This window comes from Strix uralensis, chromosome 30, assembly GCF_047716275.1.
Source record: "Strix uralensis isolate ZFMK-TIS-50842 chromosome 30, bStrUra1, whole genome shotgun sequence".
In the NCBI taxonomy this organism is placed as follows: domain Eukaryota; kingdom Metazoa; phylum Chordata; class Aves; order Strigiformes; family Strigidae; genus Strix; species Strix uralensis.
In genome coordinates, this window is record NC_134001.1 from 565,605 (window position 1) to 588,178 (window position 22,574).

The following is a 22,574-nucleotide window of genomic DNA, read 5'->3' on the forward strand; positions in this document are numbered from 1 at the left end:
TCCCCAGGGAGAGGAGTTTGAGTTTTTAGTAGATGTGGGTGCCGAGAAATCACCTGTGAGAAACATTCCGAGGGGATGTAAAGTGGAAAAAGAAACTGCTCTAGTAATAGGAGCTAAAGGGGAACCATTTAAAGTACCAGGTGTCGGGGATGTAGAAATAGAATCCCAACCCCGTATCGTTATAGGGGATTTACTGTTGCTGCCAGAGGCTGAAAATAACCTGGGAAGAGATTTAATGACGGAGTTAAAATTAAAAATAATAGTACAAGAAAAAGAAATAAAAATTTGTACATTAACAGAAAAAGACGAACAACAAATAGATCCGAAGGTCTGGTATACGAAAGGAGAGACTGGAAAACTTGAAATAAAACCTATTAAAATTAATTTAATTGATCCGGAGACACCAATTCGGATAAAACAATACCCCATTCCCCTAAAGGGCCGAGAGGGGTTGGAACCAATAATAGACGAATTACTAAGTAAAGGCACATCGGAACCTTGCATGTCTCCACATAACACACCTATTTTACCAGTTCTAAAATCGGACGGATCTTACAGATCGGTGCAAGATTTAAGGGCTGTGAATCAGCGAACTGTGGCTCGTTTCCCTGTGGTAGCAAACCCCTATATGCTACTTAACCAACTATCCCCTGACTATATTTGGTACAGTGTCACTGATTTAAAAGATGCATTTTGGTCCTGCCCCCTAGACGAAGGGAGCAGAGACTATTTTGCGTTTGAATGGGAAGATCCATTTAATACCAGGAAACAACAACTCAGATGGACAGTACTTCCCCAAGGGTTTACTGAATCCCCCAACCTCTTTGGACAGGCATTAGGGAAATTATTGCTGACATTCAAACCATCCTCAGGAATAAAACTCCTACAATATGTAGATGATCTATTAATAGCTGGACAAACTGAGGATGATGTCAGGACAGGGACTATAGAATTATTGAACTTTCTAGGAGAAAAGGGATTAAAGGTTTCAAAGTCTAAATTACAGTTTGTAGAAAATGAAGTAAAGTACTTGGGACACTGGCTCAGTAAAGGGGAGAAGAAATTAGATCCTGAAAGGATATCAGGAATATTGTCTTTGTCACCACCCGAAACAAAAAGAGAAATTCGTCAGGTATTAGGATTATTAGGATACTGCAGACAATGGATAGAAGGATATAGTGAAAAGGTAAAATTTTTATATGAAAAGCTGGTGTCTGACAGGTTGAAGTGGACTGAGGAGGATGAGAATAAGTTTCAGAAACTAAAAGAAACACTGGCTGAGCCTCCAGTGTTAAGTTTACCAGATGTTAAAAGGCCTTTTCAATTGTTTATAACCACCTCAAATCAAACTGCTTATGGGGTTCTAACCCAAGATTGGGCTGGAAGTAAAAAACCAATTGGATATTTTTCAAAATTGTTAGATCCCGTAAGCAGGGGCTGGCCAACATGCTTACAGTCTTTGGTGGCAGCCGCCTTGCTCATTGAGGAGGCACGAAAAGTGACCTTCGGGTTTTCTCCTCATGATGTGCGTAGTGTACTACAACAAAAAGCTGAGAAATGGCTCACTGATAGTCGACTACTGAGGTATGAGACTATCCTAATAGAAGCACCAGAACTAGAGCTGAGAGTAACCGGTGCTCAAAACCCTGCTCAATTTTTATATGGAGATCCTAGAGGTGAATTGAGTCACGACTGCATCGAAGCAATAGAATTACAGACCAAGATAAGACCAGATCTAGAAGAAGCTGAATTATCTGAAGGCAAAAGGTTGTTTATAGATGGGTCCTCTAGAGGTGTAGATGGGAAAAGGAAATCAGGGTATGCAATAGTCGATGGAACCAAGTTAGTGGTTAAAGAATCAGGCCCTCTCAGTCCTGCATGGTCAGCTCCAGCATGTGAACTATACGCTCTATATCGAGCTCTTGAAATTTTGAAAGACACGAAAGGCACTATATATACAGACTCCAAATGTGCCTTTGGGGTGGTTCACACCTTTGGAAAGATCTGGGAAGAAAGAGGAATGATTAATACTCAGGGAAAAGATCTGGTGCATCAAGAATTGATAGTTCAAGTATTGCAGGCATTGAGAGGTCCTGAAGAAATAGCCCTAGTGCACATAAAAGGACATCAAAAAGGAACAGGATATCAAACTAGAGGTAATAATCTAGCAGATGAAGAGGCAAAAAAGGCAGCTTTAAGGGAACCAATAAAGCTATATGTAATTGAACAGGGGGTAGATTATGGGAAAAAGGTATATAACCCTCAAGAACTAACCGAGATTCAGAAGTTAGGGGCTACTATGATAGATGGGAAATGGATTCTTCCAGACAAGAGGGAGATACTACCTAAAGGATATACTAGAAGAATAATAAATAGATTACACCAAAGCACTCATTGGGGCACTAAGGCTTTAAGTGATCATTTCCTAAGGCATTTTGGCTGTATTGGAATATATGAAATTGCGAAACAAGCTACTTACGGTTGTTTAACATGTCAAAAAATTAACAAAAGAACTATGAGACAGGCCGCAGCTGGTGGAAGGAAAACAGCTTATCGACCTTTTGAGAGGATCCAGGTAGATTTTACAGAACTACCGAAAGTTGGGAGATGCAGATACCTACTAGTAATGGTGGATCAGTTAACTCACTGGGTAGAGGCATTTCCTACCACCAGAGCGACTGCTCAATCAGTAGCTAAAATATTGCTAGAACAAATTATACCACGATTTGGAATTGTAAAAGTATTTGATTCGGATCAGGGTACTCATTTTACATCTAAAATTATAAAATTAATTACAGAAGCCCTAGGCATCACTTGGGAATATCACACTCCGTGGCATCCACAAAGTTCTGGACGGGTAGAGCGAATGAATCAGACCTTGAAACAACAGTTATCTAAATTAATGATAGAAACCAAACTCTCATGGATTAAATGCCTACCCTTAGCCCTACTTCATATTAGGACTATGCCAAACTCAGAGACAGGCCTCTCACCTTTTGAAATGTTATACGGAATGCCATATTCCCAAGGTATGCCTCTGGGGCATCCACTGATAGAAGACGTAACGATTCAACAATATATTAAAACTATTGAGAAAAATCTAAAAGAATTAAGAATGAAGGGAATATTGGCCCAGACGACTCCTTTAGGATTTGCAGTGCATAAAATACAACCTGGAGATAAAGTAATGATTAAAATCTGGAAGGAGGAAAGCTTATCTCCTAGATGGGGAGGACCATTCCTGGTGGTGTTGACTACGGAGACAGCTGTAAGAACTGCTGAAAGAGGATGGACTCGTATTTCCAGGGTGAAAGGACCAGTCACAGGTGATTCAGATTGGAAGATCGAGTCAACGCCTGGAGATTTGAAGCTCCGAATGCGACGGAGTTAAAATAGGACTGGACTTATCGAGGCAGACAGAGCGACATCAACAGTAGTAAAGATCCTGAATCGTCCACATGAACCCTGTGTGTATGTATATATGTTAAAAGGTTGTAGCATTCACAGGTTTTTTTCGGTTTTAGACTGTTTTGCATGAAAACATAAGTCAGTTTGTATAGTTGAACAAAGAAACTGAAAAAAAAGGGAAGTAAGAGAGTGAGGGAAAAGCTGAGAGTAAGTCCAAGTGAGGGCAAGACCGGGTTGGCCTCCATTTTTGCTGTTAAGAAGACACAAACCCGACCGTTGGCAGCAACCCAATGGGTCCAGGGGTAAACAGAAAAATGTGCCATACCGGACCTCACGATGGCGACTGGCTTTTTCCCTCATGTTGTGTGTTGGCCTCGTGATGGCTAAAAAGGGTCAAAACACTACCAGCTTATGTGACCCCTTTGAAGAGAATGAGTTTGTTCCGTTAGCAAAAACTATAAGTAAAACTTTCAATTTAAGTCACTGCTGGGTTTGTGGGGGACCTCTGGGATTGTCAAGTTGGCCGTGGGTCTCTGTGCCCCTTCCCCAGCACAAATTGTAAGTAACTATAGTGATGTTAATAATACTGCCTGGGAAGATAGTGAAAAATGGCCAGTTCAATTCCCTAACAAGGGTAAATTTTGTCTGAACCGAACTCAGAAAGGAGGAGTTGATGTGGGAGAGAGTAAGTGTCAATGGACACTTACACATAAGTTAATTAACAAAGATAGAGGTATCTATATATGGTTGTGGCTTAACGAACAAGGACGCAGCAAAGGATTCAAGGGGTTCTGGTCAGACAAAAATGAAACTGAATATGCCAAACTACGAGGAAACAGTTTTTATAATCGAACTTGTGAATGGAAAAATGACACTGGGTCCTGGTATTGTAAAAACAGCTTTTATTTTACCTGTTGTGGCATTTGCTGCCCTAATGTTTATACCATGTATGATTCCATGTTTTATTAGATTGATTCATTCACTCGTTCAAGGGATGCAAATCTCTGCAATACCAATAGATCCTGAGTTGGCCAGAGGAGAAAAGGTACACCCACTAATGATGGTTAAACTAAAGAAAACAAAACACCCAAATCCCGTACAACAAACCTTAGCCCGTTTTGAAACCCAAACACGAATCAATTTGATAAAACAAAAGGCGAGGGATTGTGAAGAATATGGTGGTGATTCGTGCTAAAATATGGTGACTTTGTTAGTGTTTATCATGTACATAAGTTAAAGGAGATTTATCATGGTTTTATTGTTAAAAGGGGTTTGGAGGTTTTTTCCCTCAGTGACTGATGCTAAGCAGGTGGAAAATTACTGGCGGGACCCCCGTCAGAAGCCCCCAGCAACAGCGGATTGTGCAGGTGAAATATGATCGGAGGAACCCTGCCAGGAGCCCCGGCAACCCCAGAAAGCCCGGGGAAGTTTGAGGGACCCTGCTGCGCGTGTGGGGATGGGACTATAAAAGGGAGTGAGGCAGCACCACCCGGTGCTCGTCGGTGCGGAGCAGGAAGCCCCCCCTGCCCCCCGGCGTGCCTAGCCTTTTTGCTTGTTCTTACTGCAAATAAATTTATAAAAAGAGATTTGCGGCTCTGCCTCGGCATTTATAACAAATCCGTGAAAGCAACTGCTCCGGCCGTTAAAAAAGCCAAACCTCAGACAACCCCTGGCTTCATCAAAATGAGATTCCAGAAAGTAAACAGGGCAAAGCACAAAAAAATCCCCGACAGGCAACGGCAGAAACAGCATCACTCTTATCTGCTCCAAATGGCCTCCCATCTCCTTTCAGCAAGGTTTCACAGCCCACAAACTGCACGAAGATTATGTTATCAGGAATTCTCTCTGCAGTTACAGGCAGAAGAAGGTATGGAAACAGACCACAACAACCTTGCGGCAAGGGAGAGATCAATTAATTTTCCCTTTGTCTCAGGGAGTTCAAACATCCCGCCAAGACAAACGGGACCTGTCAGAGCAGCAAGGGGACACCAGATTAAAATTGTGGGAGTTGATGAGGGTGGCCACACCGCCCCCTCAAGAAAAAAGACTTGAAGAGTTCGGATAAGAGACCAGTGGAGGAAGCAAGCGAAGCAGGACAAGCCCCGGGGCAAAAACGCCACCTGAGGAGGCCAGACGGCATGTAGGGCAGGAAGAGAAAAGAGAGAGGAACAGCAGGCGCGGAAATACCCTGTGCTATTCTCGCCGACTTGCACGCCGAGGGTGGCCGCCGCGGCCCCGTCTCCTCACGGCCCCGTCTCCTCGCAGTCCCGTCTCCTCGCAGTCCCGTCTCCTCGCAGTCCCGTCTCCTCGCAGTCCCGTCTCCTCGCAGTCCCGTCTCCTCACGGCCCCGTCTCCTCGCAGTCCCGTCTCCACACGCCCTCGTCCCCGACACTGTCTCCGCCCTTCCCCACAGCACAGCCAGGGCCCGAAGCCACCTCTGTCCTCAGAGACCCCGCTCTCCCCTCAAGCGCCCCCCGCCACACCGCCACAGGAGGCCGCCGCACCAACCCCACCGATCCCTCCGCCAGCCGCCACACTCGCCTCGCCCCGCCCCGCGGCCACCGCTTTCCCTCGCTCTGCCCCGTCTAGCCAATCACCAGGCGGCCAGGGCGGGCACGGCTACAATTGACAGGTGACACCAGCCAATCATAGCAAGGCAAAGGGCAGGACGCGGCACGCGAGCGCGTTGAAAACAGGCGACGGCTGGGCGAAAGGATACCGTTAGTGCGCGTGCAGCGACCGCGCCGCTGCCTCAGCGCCTTGGGGGCGGGCGGGGGGGGAAGCGCCGCCAGCTCAGAGCTCCCCCCTGAGGGCGGGTCTGCTGGCTGCCCCCGCCGCGCCCCTCCCTCCTTTCCAGAAGGAGGGCTCGCCCTTAGCTGTTCAGGAGTTGGCTGGTGGGGTTTGGATCTTTCGGCTTCTCTCCGCTCTCACGAGGTGTATTGGGCCCTTTAGGATATGCTCTGGGGTGCGCTTGTGCTTTAGAGAGCACTTGGGGTCGCGTGGCTCCCTCTTGCTCAGTAAGACCTAAGGGAAATGGGTCTGTTTTCTTCCCTTCCTTTGCCTAAGATTTAAACGCTCAATTGTATTTACTAGTGAGGCAGAGAATCACAGAAATCTTAACTTTGGGACATGCAAATTCATCTTCATTATGAATACGTTTCAGAGCTTTTAGCAATCTAGTTTTAAATGTGTATTGCCATAAAATCGCCCCATTATTTTAGACATTTACCTACTCAAATTTGCTTATTTTCCAAAGAGAAAGCTTGTTATCCTTTCCTTAATAAGGGCATGGTAGACTAATCATGTATTTTACAAATTACATGCCTCCATTTAAAAGTTCTGCGTGGCCAAGGTACCAAAACGATTGTCTTCAAGGTTAAATTTCTCCACCTCTTCGTTTCAGGTGTCCGCTTGTTTTTACCACACGTAAATCGGCCACGAAGCCTCTTAACAGGAATGAATGTGGGGCATATCAAGTTGACTAAAGTTTGGGGCATTTTGACCTCGGCTCAGTATCGCTCTTACCTTGGCAACTGCTCACTCCCTGGCAGCAAACTCCACGTGTCTCAGCTGTTGTGGCTGCTGGGAGGCGCTGAAAGAAGGTGGACAATCTCTTCTAAGTGCAAAACCCCCAACAACCCAACCCAACTCCTCAGCAGTTTCTTTGTATTTCGTGGCAGTGCCATCTTACTGGGCGGGTTACCCGGTACAGCCATTCCCGCAGTACAAATGCCTGTTTGCTGCTCGAGGAGAGCGGGGCTGAACAGCCGCTCAGCGGGAAATGTTAACCTGTTCCAGCACTGAGCTGCTGAAGGTCTCAAGGAAAACACAAATTTGCCATCAGGTTTTTCCCTTTGTGACATGACATGAGTAAAAGAGAAAATCAAAATAACCCAGACGCATTCAATGTCCACGTTATTCTCTCTTATTCAACACCAAAGTCAGACATAGGAACTAAAGACCCGTTTTTCTCGCTGAGCCCTGCCTCTCCAAAAGAAATGAAGGGTCCTTTTGTTCCCCACATGCGAATTGGGTACCAGAGTTCTCACTGCCCCCTTGCCCACAGCTGCTAGCTGCTTTTCCTCTCTGACACTCTCATTGGTCAGTATTACTACATTGTACTAAGAACAACTGTTTCTAACCTGTGCTGGTCTTGGATTTTGCTGTGACTCGTGATAAAGTCTGAGCTGAATATTTTGGGTTTTTCTGATAAGGCAAGATTTACAGGGGAATACAATATTTTTATCAAATCAAGCAGTGTATCTGATAACTTCAGGTCTGCCAGAAGAGTTTGCACCTGAAAGCTTCTCACAGCTAAATCAAAACTAGTTACTCCCCTACGCGCTCTCTGAAACATGGCTTGTCTTGTCTTACACCAGACAGGATCCTCGGTGAGCAAACCCTTCAGTCAATCTTCCGTTTTAAAAAGCTAGGTTTAGCTACTTCTAGCCTTTAACACAATGCATAATTCCATCAGGTCGGAACAGCTGTAGGGGGTAAGCTGCCTCTCTCGGCCTCGAAGTAGGCGCTGCCTCCCGTGAATTCCACCTTGTTTTAATTTCTTCCCCTTCCTCTGACATAGCACTTGATTGTGTTGTGCATTCAAGAGACGTATCTCGCTCATCTCTCAGTAGCCCTTGTTTGGGTAAGTGTGGTGGAAGGAGAAGGACGATGAACATTTTAATTCCCATTTCTAGGAGTGACAACTGTTTGCAGCAAAGGGACAGTTTCTCACTGTTGTGATTTCTTCTCCTCTCCCCATACATATATAAATACCACTCATCCAAATTAATGCCCTATTTTATACACTTATTTTTAATGAAGATTTACTAAAGGATGGGAAAGAAGACCAGGCCCCGAACAATGTTATTTACCAGAGTATTTAATTTTTTACTGCTTTATTGAATCAGTACCGTAGTATATAACTGTTTAACTTCTGATGTTTAGAAATTTCTTTTAGGATTATTTTACAAGAGGGACAGCATAATTTACAAAAAGCATTTGGCACAAATTCTGGTTAGAAAATGACTTTAAATTGCAAATAATATGCTCTCTGCCCTAAAGCTTTACACAGTTCCTATTAACAGCGAGTTAGTTTCCTCACGAATGTCTTTTTGAAACTGTCACAAATCTGACGGATGAGGAACGAGGGCAGAGTCCTGCCAAGATTATGCCATTTATTCCTTTGGCTAAATTTGAAAAGGGGAAAGAGGGCCTTTTTTCCACGTTTTACTTTATAGCACCGCCCCAGACAGTTGCTTTTCTTCCCCTTCTAACTTATTTTAGGTAGCTGTAACACAGGAGCCCTTAATGTTTTTTAACTTCTGTTTCACTGGAATGCTAGCAAGCCCCAGCATATGTATTCCTGGAGCGGCTATTCCTGCAGTTGTAATACACTGTAATAGAAGCATCAGCTTTTTTTGTCAGTGTGAACTGTCCTATAGCCTGGAGCAGGAAAAGAGGGTGTGTAGCATTTCTGCACTCTCGACAGGTTGATCTGTAGGTAGTGGAAATACTTTGAAAGGAAGCAGACGTCCTCTGAAGTTTAGACAAAAGTCTCTGTAGAAAACCTAGACATAATATGATTGTCAATCTAATTGTAGTAAGCTGTCTAGAAAGACTTCATTTCAGTCCATGTTATCAAGTAGCTGCAATGCCTGCCCAGTAGGATCCTCCAAACAAGGCATTCTGGCGCCTAAAAGGTCTCTTTTCTTGAAAGGTGCTGTTTGTTCTCGTTCAGCTTTCTGCCTTACAAAAGTTGGAATATTATTTAAATCCAAAATTACAGTATCTGATACTGCAGGAATAAGCATTAGGGGAAACAGAATATTAATTGTAGAGAAAACATACCCAATTGCTTTCTGGTTTTTTGTAAACCACTTTGAGACACACATGCCACAAGGTTTTAACATGCAGATATGCAATGAATATGAAAAAATGGATCCTGAAGCACGTTCTGTCCTCACTTAGGTGAGTTTGAATATCAGCAATTTCACTGGTGTAAACTGAATTAAGTCAGCTTTAGGCCAATATTGCTGAGTGCAGAGTGATGTAAAACGCGCATAAGGGATTGTATCTCTTTGCTTGTTTTTCCCCTCATTCCCTCCAGAACTATTGCTTTCTGCTCCCACTTTATCTCTAAAAACCTGGACCCCGTGGGACAAAGCCGAACCTTTCATCACTCCGCGAAACCGCAGTTCTCGGCAACACAGCCAACCTCCGGAGGGAAGGAGCAGATGGGAACTGCTGAAAAAAGTAATGCCACAAACGGTTGGTGGGAGAAGAGGGGAATGTCAGGGAAACAAAAGGGAGGAAAGGACGGGCAGGAGGGAAGGGCCGAGGGAGATGGAGGGTCCTGTCCTGCAGTACTGCTCCGTTGTTACACAATGCTTTCCCGTCTGCTTTGTAGGCAGACGCTTTAAATGGATTCTGAAACGGCAGAATATCCTCTGCACATCTGCACAACAGCAATTAAAGAGGTTTGGCGTTCTTAGTGCTTCTGAACGTGGCCAGTGCCCCAACAACGCTGACACCAAAGTTTTCTTTCCCCAAGGATGTGAAACAGAGCTACGGAGCAGGTTTCCTTCTGTCCCACTGCCGGTGTCTCAGTACTCACCAGAGGGCTCGGAAAGATGGGAGACAGTCCCCTCGCAGGCACTGCTCAGATTTTTATTTCTCTGCGAATATTGTCGGAAAATACTGGAATTGATGGTAGCTTCTGTGAAAGTCCTAGAGCATTTTTCAGCACTGGAACCAACCAGACGTCCGACATCAAACTGTAAAGTCTCTGGTCACACCTGACCTGACCTGGACATTACCTGGAAACTTGCCAGGGAGGCTGAAGATTTTTATATCACATTACCTTTTGAATATTTCACCGTTCTGGAAATAAATTCCATTGAGTGCAACGGTGTAGAACAAGATTTAATTTTTATTTTTTCTAGATTTAAATATTTAAAATACCTTAACTGTAGTTTGAACAGTGGAAAGAGTCCACTCTTTCTTTGGGCTGTTCATACTTGGCTTTGAATTCCAGCTTATTCTGAGAATCCTAAAAGGCAGCGATTTATCAAGCTCACATCCTTTTAATTTATAATCCAGCTGCTGTGAGCTGCCAACCAGCTTTTAAGTCAGGAGACTCTGGACTGTCAGTGCCAATTATAGTTAAACAACTTACGATGCTGCTGTGTAGTTTTCTTTAGAGTTTTCCTGAGGCCTTAAGGATATAGTGCTATGCTTGGAGACACAATTAAGAAAGTCTGAAGCAACGTAACCTGTGGGCTCTGTGTGGTTTTTTCATTTATATACATACACACATTCACCTATAGTTGTATACTGTACACACACAGAATCTCACGACGAATCTTGGGGGGTTTTATGGTATTCATTAAGTACAGCTAACAGAATGATTTTTAAATGCCTTTCTGTATCTAGCTATTGTCTCTCCTACAGAGCCTAGTGACACAACCAAAAGGGTGATGAAAAAACCCTACACTGGGCAGCTATAAACAAAATGAGGGTTACGCAGTTTAACTGTTCCTGGTTTCTGGTTAAATGTTACAACAGCGAAACAAGAATTCAAAATCCTCGTTTCTAAACCTACTGAGCGGTTACGCCAACTTAGTAAACATCTGATTTACCCTCTTTAAATGCGAGTTTCATCGTTAACTTCCCCATTTGCTGGAGACGCTGCGTTTTCCCCAACGCAAGAGAGCCACTAGGTGGGCGTACGTTAGCTTAAAAGAAAGTTTGTCAACCCCAGCTGGTTTTATTTTGAAGGAGCTCTGCGGTTCCCTTCTCCCAGCATCCGGGAGATGCTGCAACACTGTCCACACCACGTCGAGTGATCGATTTGGGGTTTTTCGATGCTCGTGTCCACGCTGGGGCAAGCAAAGGCAAAGGCTTACTTAGAAGTGCCACCCTTCAAAAAGTGGATCTCCTACCCAAACGAGGAGCACAAGAACTCTGCATAAGTTCGTGACATAGAAAGCCCCAAGGACCCAGGCTGAAACAGATTCAGAGGATTACCTTGCTAACATAAAAGCTATTTTGTTTTTTAAAGCCTTCAAAATATATCTTTAAAAGCCAGGCACTTGCCAGAGAGAGAACTGGCGGATTATATAGAAAGGGCCTGTTGAGGAATTAGGCTGTAGGGGGGCAAAAGAAAAGTCGGTTATAGCAATATTCAACACAAAAGCGATAAAGAAGTTTTCAAAGTAAGCTGGTTCTTGTTTACAGGCAATAGAGCCTCATACTAGTCCTAAGCTGAGGGGTCAATAAAAGGCATTTTAGGACAGAGGAGTAAACTCAAAGTAACAAACTGACAAGGCTGGGTGTATTCAAGTCTAAAGAAACTCCAGGATGATATTGTGGGACTGAGAGGTGTAATGTGTAATAAACTTCTGAGGGCAGCATGGTACTAGAAGGATGGTGCCAAACAAGCCGCTTTCCAAAGAATTTCAGTACAAATTTGTGGAAACTGCAAAAACTCTGACTTCCACATCAGGAATATCTGAGTTGTAAGACTCTAAGCGGAAAAAAATGAACACAAAATGATTATTCATGGTTCCTCATAGTACCAGAAGGGGAGGGACAGCTAATGTAATCATCAGGCAGCCAATTTAAAATAAAGTGCTTTTTCATATGTCATAATTAGTCTTGCCATCGAACCTTTTGGAGGCCAGACAGATAAGCCAAAAGAAGGAGTAAGACAAGTTGACGCAGGGTAAGGGTATTAGATGTGATTAAATGAATGCAAACTTTAAAGCTAGAAGTCTGTGAGTTGTTGCTCATGACAATTTTTCGGAATGTAAGAAGACTCCGTCTGTACCCGTACCCCGTCCCCCAGCGTTCACTATCGCTCAGTGGTGGAGAACGATACAGGGCTAAACTGACCTTCAGATATTGCCAAGTTCATCCCTGTGGTCCTGTGATGCTGAAAAATTTGGACCTCATCTGCAAGCTCAAGTCTCTCAAAGGGAGTGAAGTTGTTAAGGGTGTCTGGTTGTCTTGCTGCAGCTCTGGATTGAGAGTCCAGTTTTCCTAAAGATTAATGGGAGTAATTGTGTGCAGAGAAGAAGGAGCCAGCTGAAAAGTGCATTGCCTAGACCAGCAAAAAAACTCGGCAGAAGCGCTGGTGGCAGTGCAGAAGCAAGCATCTGTAGGCAGCTGTCTGGATAGATTTGAAAAACTACAAAAAAATGGAAAAGCTGCACCGTTTATGACCTGTAAGATTCTGCAGATCCTAATTCAGTGTAAAGGTCATGGTCATTGGGGGTTCAATTTGAACATTGTGGTTAAATTTCCACAGGTACAAGATTCTGAGGAGGTCAGGGAATGAGTGGGAATACTTCATACTTAATCTTGCTCTCTGTGAGGACAGTGACAAAGCTCCTGTTGATTTTAGCGGGAAGAAACATAACCCAGTGATGCGGTTGGAATAAAGCAGCCTGGAGTACTAGGTACTCAGTGGTAGATCTGGGGAATTACTGAGAACCTGGCCTGATGGGGTAATTTTTAAATAGCAGTGCTAGGGAAGTGTTTGGTTTTTTTAGTAACTTCTCTTACTATTTTTTTTTATTAGGATCAAATGGTTTTTGTATAAACAGATGTCTTTCTCACATCCCATGTTCCCTTCCTGCTCAATTATACAGTGAGCTCACAATTTATGTCACAAATCCAGTGTCTTTCCCATAAGAACCGACTTGTTGCACGCACGAATTTGTACTTGACTGGAGGATTGAGTACTGTCTGTAAGGGAGCTTTTAACACAAACATTCCCCAAACTGAAGAATGCAAACTAGAAAGTTACTGAGGGAAAGTCATTTCTCTAACTGGTTTGGGTGGATATTTCCAGTTTGCCTGTAAAAAACTCTTTGCAAGTCATAAAAACTTCATTATAATGTTGAAACACATTTCACGACTCTGCATCAGGTCTACTGCCTGGGCAACTCTCAAGGCTTTAACAGTATTGGAGTTACTGCAGTCGCTCAGAGTCATCAGAAACAGAAACGCTCCGTTCCTCACTGGAATTTCAGTTCGCTGGCCAAGCAGAACTACTGCTTTCTCCAGGCAAGTTTTTGACAAAACATTTTTCCTAGTGTACACCCTGTCTGTCAATACATGATCAAACTGACATTCTAAAATAGTTACCTGTAAAACGGAGTGGTTCTTCCTTACATACAGTGTGACCAAACCTAGTTGCTGTCAGAAACTGGGAGTAATAACTAAAGGAAAATAAAAAGCTCTCTTTACCATGCAATTGTCGGTGCTAAGTGGTTGATGTACTGAATGAAGAGATGTTAGTTTTGCCTCTATTTGTCAAGGCCATGTCCTATTTTACTACACATTTAGATTTCTGTAGGAGGAGCTGACTTCTGCGCACGTCCTGAGTTTGATGAAGGGTTTGAGGAACGGGACGTGGCAACATGCCTGTGGATATCACAGGCTACATCTTCACCTATGCTTTAGGCATTGCAGTCTTACACACTTGCCAGTCTGAGATGATTCTCAGCCCTGAGTGAGGCCTTCAGGCTCCTCTCCTAAAGCCTGGGAAGAGTTAGATACTTTGGGAAGGACTCAGGAACCAGCAGAGCTGGAACCTGTGTGAAGTAACCCATAAATAAAACAAGGCTTGGGGTGGAATTTAAACAGTCTGGGGCATGTCTGCATGACTTGGAGCCCTTGCTTCAGGTGAGCTGGTATGACTGCAAAGCAGGACAGGATCACGAGGTGCTGTCTGCTCAGGCTCCAAAAGTGACAGAGCTGTGACAGCATGAACTAATGATATAGATAAAGTACAAAGAACTACAGAAAGTAACTTTGGGGAGATTCCCCGCGTTGCTGAAATATATACCGAGAAAACAACAAAACAAAGGAGCTATTAACAACACATCATTAGCACCTACTTTCTATAAATATAACAAACATACCTCGTTGGTTACAGACTGATCTGTTCTATCTCGTCCTTCAGGTAAAGGTACTTCTGCCAAAGACTGAAGACTTTTATGGGTAACGCCTTGTTTCAATTCCTTTATAAAGTCATCTTTCTCAGCCAGCTGTGTTCTTAGTTCTTCTGTATCAGTTCCCTCACCCTAATAAACACAGCAAAACTTGCCACAAACTGCAGGACTGGCAAAAGAAGTTAACATGTGCATGAGCATCGTTACAGTTACTCAGTGGCATCAGTTTTAGAATTGCAGGTCAAACAGCCAGCTGTCCAACAAAAACCAACAACTTCATGTACGAGCGGCCTCAAGCCAGGAAAGGTCATACAACAGCCCGGGAAGATGTCATGCAACATTTTTTATTTTACACTACTTATGTAGGGTTATAAAAGTTCACCTCCCGTTTGTTCATAAGTTCTTGGTTCTGCGAAAAAGGCAGCAGATGTGATAGTTGTTTCAGAGTTCCAGTCCGATCAAATCGCAACCAAATGATCAAATAGACTCGAGTGTTTCTTTGAACTCCAGTTTTTTGGAACTTCAGTCACTGTTACAAATTCAGTTTCAGAAAAGCATAAAGCTTTTTTTATATTAGCTGCAAACAATTTCAACGTGTTTGAAATAGAGCCAAAACGTGGTGTTTTGCAGAATTAGTGAATAACAAAAGAAAAACGACAGAAAACAACTACAAAAAAATCCCACAGAATCAAGAGAGAGAGAACGCGAGAGGACCTTTCCTGAATCCTCCACTGCAGCTTGTTTCAGTTCTGCTGTTTCTTTATCTTTTTGCACGGCGTTAGAAGCCAAAGTCTGAGCTGTACTTCCAAAGCTTCTACTAACTGATGTCTCTCTTCACGCCGCTTTGGAAGATTGCTGGCCTCTTCTACCAGCTGTGCAGCCAGTCTTTCCTGAATGGGGGAAAAACAGGTTAGAATTGAACACCACTTCTACAAACCATCTGAACTGTTCTGACAGCTTAGTTTGGCACAGTCAGTACTATCTTATGGCCTTAGTAGACTTGAGAGCCTATGTAGATCTTAAAAAGCTCACACAGAACTAGTTTCACCATAAACATACAAAAGCAAACCATGCTTCAAATTAGGAAAAATTGTATCTATATTTATACTCTTTGTGAAGAGAATTTTTGTCAAGAACCACCACTCCTGCTTGCCCACTTTCTGATTTTATTACTGGAAAGTCTCAGGCAGGCAAAGTCACAGACAAAGTGAAAGTAGTCCCAAGCTCCTAACACCCCCCGTACTGACTGCAGGGCCAGAAGGTCATGGCTAACTACTTCTGGATGCAAGCACAGTTTTAGATTGCACAGATTCGTATAATAATTTCATATGCTCAGGAAATGACAACCTCGATACAGCCCAGTGACCAGGCCAGGTATCCACCTTGTTATTAACTATCAGTCACTCTGCTTTGAAAGCGATACGGGAGCAAAACCACCAGCATGTCGACCCAGTATTTTTACTGGAAAGAAGCTTTTCTTGTCAACTACTGCTTGCTTCTTCTCTTCCTTCTAAAGCCTCATAGGCTGTTTCCTCCCCCTCCCCCCTGCCCTTTTTTTCAGAAAAGCCAAGCAACAAATCTTGTTTTTCAAGGTATGTTTTCTCCGCTTCATTAAGTGGCAATTCATTTAAGCATAGGTTACGTATGGGTGGTTTACACACAAGACGACGTTTGAAGAATCCACAGCAAGGCGGTGCTGGTGACAGGATAGAAAGGAACAGGCACTTTCACTTCCATTAGGTGTTACGCTTTCTCATTTGGTGACACTCCTGTTCTTCCCTTTGCACATGGAGAAGATCTCCCGGAGGCTTTGCCATGCGATAACGTGGGGGACTTTGACAAAGGCCAGCTCCCCTCAAGCGCCCACACTGTTAACACCTGACACGAGATCTGCTCTGGACTGAAGACTTACGCTAGAGGACTCTGCCGAGACCTCCAGTCACTTACAATTTCTGCTTGTTGCTCTACACAACGTTTTCTGTCCTCCCCAAATCTTCTCATTTCTCTGTTGCGATGGCTCTCAGCTTCTTTCACTTGACTTATGAGTCTCATTTTTTCCTCCAGCCAGTTCTTTCTATCAGTTTGATACTTTGCCTCATTCTCCCATTTCAGTGGAACCAGAAATAAAGCCATAGGCAGAGATTAAGCAACACAAAAACAAGTCTTAAAATCCAGATTAAGCACATTAGTTTCAAAAAGATAACAGAAATACTAGCACAGTTCTACTCCAGCGTATCCCCAAGTGCAAGCATTACATTCTCATTTGTTCTTTTCCATTTAAAAAAATGGTTTAGCAGCTTTCAGAACTTATTATTCAGACTGGCACGTCTTCAGGGAACAGACTTTTTTTCCTCTAAAAATGCTGTGGGTAAGTCACAAACACTATTAAAGTTACACCAAAGGTCATGGCCAAAAGACCCTTTTTAGTCACAAATTCCCAGTCTTTCATACTGCCTTGCAGGTCATGTCAGGAATCCTACTTCAAGACTGAAAGGCCAAAAATGCAGCACAGTTTGAGTGGGAAACAGAGACAGTGCGTAACCAGGAATGTTACTTCAATCCACAGCAACTTTGCCTCCTTCTCTACCACAACCAAACCTCTTGTCAGACATTCTCCCACACAAGACAGGAGGCACCTGAAAAGCTGCCTGGGAAAAAAGTCTGCTTTCTAATCCAAGGAGAATGAAGAGGTAAACCCTCAGCCTAACAGGAAGGACTTACAGGTCACACAAGCACAACATCTTTAAAGAGTCTGATTTATTTGCCCAAGCAACTGATGGGGAAAAGGTCTGAAACAATCCAGCTCCTGACATCTGTTCAGGACAGCTGCAAGAGGAGCCCGGCTAGAGAAGCACCGTCCATGGCAGCACACCGCAGTGAAGGGTGCACCCCGCTGTGGGCCATCAGTGATGCTGTGTATTACAACGACACCGCATCCAGACTTTGCTGACTGACGCACTGCAGTTTTTAGAGGAGGTTTCCTTCAGCACTCTAAGAACTTGCCACATCATGCCCCAGCTCTTGAAGATAGTGACGCAAAAAAAATTTAGACTCCTACATGAAAGTTATGGTTTTAAACTTAAGTATGAATTACATCACCATGTTTTACCTTCAGGTCTCTTTGCAGCTTTATTCATTCCTCACTTTCATCTCTGGTTTTTTCCGTGGTGTTGCTCACCTTTTGCTGCCAGTCACTATTGCTCTGGTTATTCAGCTCTCTGTATTTCTGCTTCCATGCTTCCAGTTCTAGTCAGCACACAAAACGAGGTTATATAACACACAGTTTAAATGCATATTTGACCACATTCACATCCTTCTACTAACGTGACTTGGATTTATCAGCTGTGACCACAAAGGGACAGCAGAAGCCGTTAACTGTTAGAAGTTTGTTATGTCCTATATAAAATTAATGCCTAACTAATACTCACCAAATCAAAACAGAGATTTAAAGCAGCTATCACAATACATCCAAAACACTTTTGCCTCCTCGCTCCCTTTCCATGGAGAGATTACCCCGAACTAATGTGTTGGTCTCTTCTAATCTGGCTTCAAGCACTTGATCTTGTTTAATCTGAGTCTGTTCTTGTTCTTCTAATGCCATCTGCAGATCTTCAATTACAGAATTCAATTCTATTCTTTATTCAACCTACAAATTCTCTTCTTTTTGTCCCTCCCCTATTTCCCCGGGGAGGGGAGGCGGGAGGTGAACGGCTGCCACGTGGCGACTGGCTGCCGGCTGAGCTCAAACCTCAACACACACAGATCTGAGAATAAAGTTACAGATGAGCCCCCGTCCTAGTTCCCACCATTCTCTCCCAAAGTGCCTTCATCACAAGTAACTTCCCCCATTGCCTGAGATCTAAAGCTCTGTTAGAAAGAAATAGAGGATCTCTACGGAACTTTCCAAATGCAGAATTCTGAAGTGATTCCCATCAACTTGATTCAGGTGAGCATGTCAGTGTTAACGTCGGACTAAGGCTTGATTATATGAAAAACCAACTATTGTTCAACTGCTGAGTGTTTATCAAACCTGCAGAGACTGGTACTGTGCCAGTTCATGTGTCAGCGTTCGATGTTGTTACCATGGCCAGCTAAAGTGGCAAATAAATACCAATATCGAGTAAGTTAACACTGACAGAGCAAATCCAGCCTTTCTTTGGGGCTTAAGTTTCTTATTCTGAGACTGCTTCTTGGCTTTCAAACATTCCTGCTAGTAATGATTCAATAAAAAGTAGTTCCTGACTGTAACATTTTAATGCCCAGGTTGGAGTTGCTCAGATTTTAAAATATAAATCTGCAAGACTCTCCAAATTAGTTAACATCACAACTCATTATGTTGCCATTGCACACCCAAAAAATGGCACAAGAAGGGCTTTTTCTGACCTTTACACGCTTTCTCGTACTGTTTGGAGATTTCTTCCAGCTTCTCATTATTCAGCTGCTCCTAAACACCACACTGAAAGCAAATTAAAGAAAACATGTCAAAAACATGTTGAAAGAAACAAACATACATGATACATATTAGTAGCTTTTCATTCAGAGCCTCAATAAGTATTAAATGAAGTATTTAAAGACAAACAGTTGAGAATTAAAAGGTTTTCATATAGTGAAAGGAGCATTCAAGCTGACTAAAACAGTGTTTAGAAGACATTACTCTGACATATCTAAGTGTCACTCATCAGAATCAGGGTGCCTGCAGGTATTAAGTATGTATTTACTAGGCAGATTACTCTATTTAAAACAATTTGCCAAGGTCCTGCAGTGAGAAGTTCTGTAAACATCTTTCATTCATCCGTTAAGACTAACTTCAGCTGGCTACTCCTGTTTTTACCCCAATTTCTGTAAGCTTTCTCCTGTTGGTTGGAACATTTGCCTCATTACTGGATTAGCTAAAAAATTAAAAGCAAGTAAAATTTAAAAGAATAGAATACCTTTTTAAATTGCAGGACTGTGCGCTGTTTGATCTCTAATTCTTTACTAAACTGGTTTGTCATTTTCTGAAGTTCATTACCTTTGTTCCTCAGGGATTTCTCCTCGGATTGCACTCTGCACACCTGTAACGATGCACAAGCAAAGCTAACCTTTAGCTATCAGCCTTTTACAATCTCTGCAAGTTATCCAAGCAAAAACATACTTTCATCAAGGATCACGTTTTTGCAAGCATCTTTGCTAAATTCCAGGGGCTAGAAGTGCACTGTACTGTACATCCTTCCTAGGGAACAAGCCGACTTCTGACAAGCCTTTTTCAAGGGTATTAATACAATTTACTCCCCCCTTCAATGTCAGCACTAACCCCTGTTTTGACCTCCGGGCTTTAGCTCACAGCTCAATGGCAATGGAACTTCAGACTCACTCTCACTCTAAATGGATCGCTGAACGCAGCCTTGTTATGAACCACTTCTAACAGCTGGGGCTTGAGACTTGTGAAAACAGCTTTTACCAACAGAACCCCACACACACTTGCAGAAGGAACATTTGGCCTGGGGTTACAAACCTGGTTTTGTACTTGCTGAATTTGTTTCTTGGCATCGGAAAGTTTCTCTCTCAAATCTCCATGTTCTTCCTCTTTCCTCTGCAAACCTTTTTCCAAGCTCTGTACGAGGGCAGAGCTCTCAGAAAGATCTTTACGTAGCCTTGTGTTAGAAATGAAGAGACAGAAATAACATGAGTGTTACACGTCTCAAAGAAGCAGCTTTTACACATTAACTCAGGCTCTTTGATGGCCGGTTTTATGCGTGAACAGAATCCCAGATCTATCAGCTAAATGACAAGCGTTGTAATTTTACTTTGGGACTTCAGCTACTTATTATATGATCCTCAAGTAACAAACCGCTCAGATTCACTCTTGAACCGTGCAATTTTTTAAAATTCTTGTTTTTAAGCACAGTAACCGTTTCTATCATGAGGTGTCCTTACACAGTAACAAAAGGGACAAGGTTAATATCAATTAAGTATAAACTTGACATTTACATCCCAGACCTTGTAAGGATCAAAATAAATAAAAATCAAAAGAAAGTAGAAAAACCAACAACATTGTAACAAGTCCCGTTGTTATGAAGTGCTACGAAGTCATTAAGAAGTTTAATGGGTTTATTTTTCAGTGGTCGTATTTCTTTTAAAAAGCTTACAGTAAGTCATCTTGGATTTTCACTTCGCAATTACCTAATAGAAGATTTCTTAAACTCTGTAATTAACAGTACAAAATAAGGTCTCACAAAAGGAAAACCTTTCCAAGTGCCCCAGACCTTCACGCCAAATTGTATTTTAGAGCACATGCAGGCGCCCGCAGATGTTGGAACTGAAGAAACCCCAGTCAGAAGGGCTACACAGCATCTTAAAGCCATTTTTACAGGATTGCAGTTTCTTGCCACATAGCAAATATAATCTCTCAGATACATTTAATCTCTTATTTCTTAAAGGTTTAAAAAGTCGAGGGGGCTGGGGAAGTTCTACTCTCCTACACCCATTACCTTCACGTTCCTACACTACACTGTGCTCCCCTAGAACAGCTATTACCAAACCCACCTGATTACTGTTTCATTACTAGGCTTTTTTTTCCCTTTCTTCTTCCCCTTTTTACCATCCAGTCCTTTCTAAAGAAAACATTGCCAGCTTTTATACGAGTTACAGGATAAACATTAAACTATGCCATTTCCTCCAAAAAGGGTATGTACCATAATGCTATTAGAAATCCCCAAATAATTCATCCTTTCCTGTTTCCCCCTACGACAGTTCTGCAGGATTTAGAGCCATATTTCTGAAAGAATACACAAACAGGTGAGGAAAACAGAGCTAGCAAAATATGCAAAGACAGAAATCCAGTAGGGCACTAAAAGTTCTTAAGCAGTTTGGTTGGTAAAGTTGACAAACATGCAAGTGTGTGATGTCAAAATAAACGGATGTTCACAGAAGGTAGTTCTAACTTGAGTCTGTTCTCAAAGGGCTAGGAATTCTCTCGTTATTTACTTACAATTCTAGAGATTGTATTTGCTCATCCTCATTCTTCTCTTTTCCTTGAAGAGTGTGTTTCATGTTCTCCAAGCTGTTCACCAAGGACACAACCCCCTCCTTTAGATTTGCTTCCTGATCATTTAATTCCTTCAGGTTTTTGTCTGAATTGGCACGTTCCTCTTGCAGAGCTACTGTATTCCTTTCCAGATTCAAAAGAATAGATTCTTTGTCTTTAGCTACTTCTTCTAACTTTGCTATGCTCTCAGCTTTAGCTCTAAAAGCCTCCAAGAGCCATTCAAGCTCTCTTGTTTCTCCCTCGGAGCCGGTAACTTCCTCTTCAAACGGTGCAATTACTCTGTGATCCTCTGCAGCCTGTTTTCCAAAATCCTGGGGTTTCTTCTGGATGTGCTCTTGTAACTGGTTCATAAGATCTTCTTCCTTGGTGGACTGATGATCTTGATTTGCAGTCTCATTTAACTTTATTTTTAGTTGTTTATTGCAATCCTCAGCATCATCAAGTCCCTTCTTTACGTCTTCAACTCGTCGAAGTAGTTCTTGAATCTGCTGACTTGTTTGTGAGAAGCCTTAACAATGTTTTGGCATCCTTCCCAAATGCTTCCAACACTGCAGTGAAAGGAGCTCTCCTGTCCCAGAGCTGCTGTGGAAGCAGTCTGGGGCTCCATGCACACAGGACTCAGTTCAGCTCTCTCCAGCTCATCTTTCTGAGAGTCTCAGGAATCCTTTAGATCAACGGAATCAATATCCGTAGCGTAAGACTCCAAGTGTCATTTATACAACTCACCTGCTTTGGACTGCATTGTTTGAATTAGTGGCACTTTATAAATTATATTTTGTTTAGCACCTTCTACTTCGCTATTTAGCTGAATCACCTTTTCTTCTTGTTCCCTATTGATAGTTTCTGTTTGTCCAGTTCAGAAACAATCTCCTGATGGTCAGCTCGACACTGCTGGAGTTCTGCACCTCAGCCAGAAGCCCTTTCTTCAGAGCAGAGAGCTGGAGATTCAAGGTTTTTATTTGCCCACTGAACTCTTCTCTTTTGGTTTTTTCCCTTCTGCGCTGTTCTTCAGGTGCAGCCAGCTGACCTTCCCAGGTTTCAGCTCTTTCCCTCAGTGCTAGTGTTTCTGCATAGTTCTCAGTATGATTTGCTTTCACATATTCAGTTCTCTTTTGGTCCAGAGTCATCTTCCCAACTCTCCTGCACACCTCCTCAAAAAGAACCCAAACCAAACAAAC

The 22,574-nt window shown here is 42.9% G+C and overlaps 1 protein-coding gene and 1 long non-coding RNA gene across 3 annotated transcripts in view; one reads left to right on the forward strand and one right to left on the reverse strand.

Moving 5' to 3' along the window:
• Nucleotides 1-22,574, forward strand: part of LOC141935988 (kinesin-like protein KIF20B) — a 51,331-nt gene that overhangs the window by 26,018 nt on the left and 2,739 nt on the right. The gene's annotated exons all lie outside the window — the stretch shown is intronic.
• On the reverse strand, nt 14,698-19,923 carry LOC141935991 (uncharacterized). 2 transcript variants are annotated; one of them, XR_012626676.1, is made up of 6 exons: nt 19,864-19,923; nt 19,381-19,423; nt 18,753-18,813; nt 17,479-17,615; nt 16,317-16,469; nt 14,698-15,259 (listed from the first exon to the last, which is right to left on the reverse strand). It is a non-coding gene; the product is annotated as an uncharacterized LOC141935991 (long non-coding RNA). The 2 variants fall into 2 exon arrangements; XR_012626677.1 differs by lacking the exons at nt 19,381-19,423; nt 19,864-19,923 and adding an exon at nt 19,301-19,333.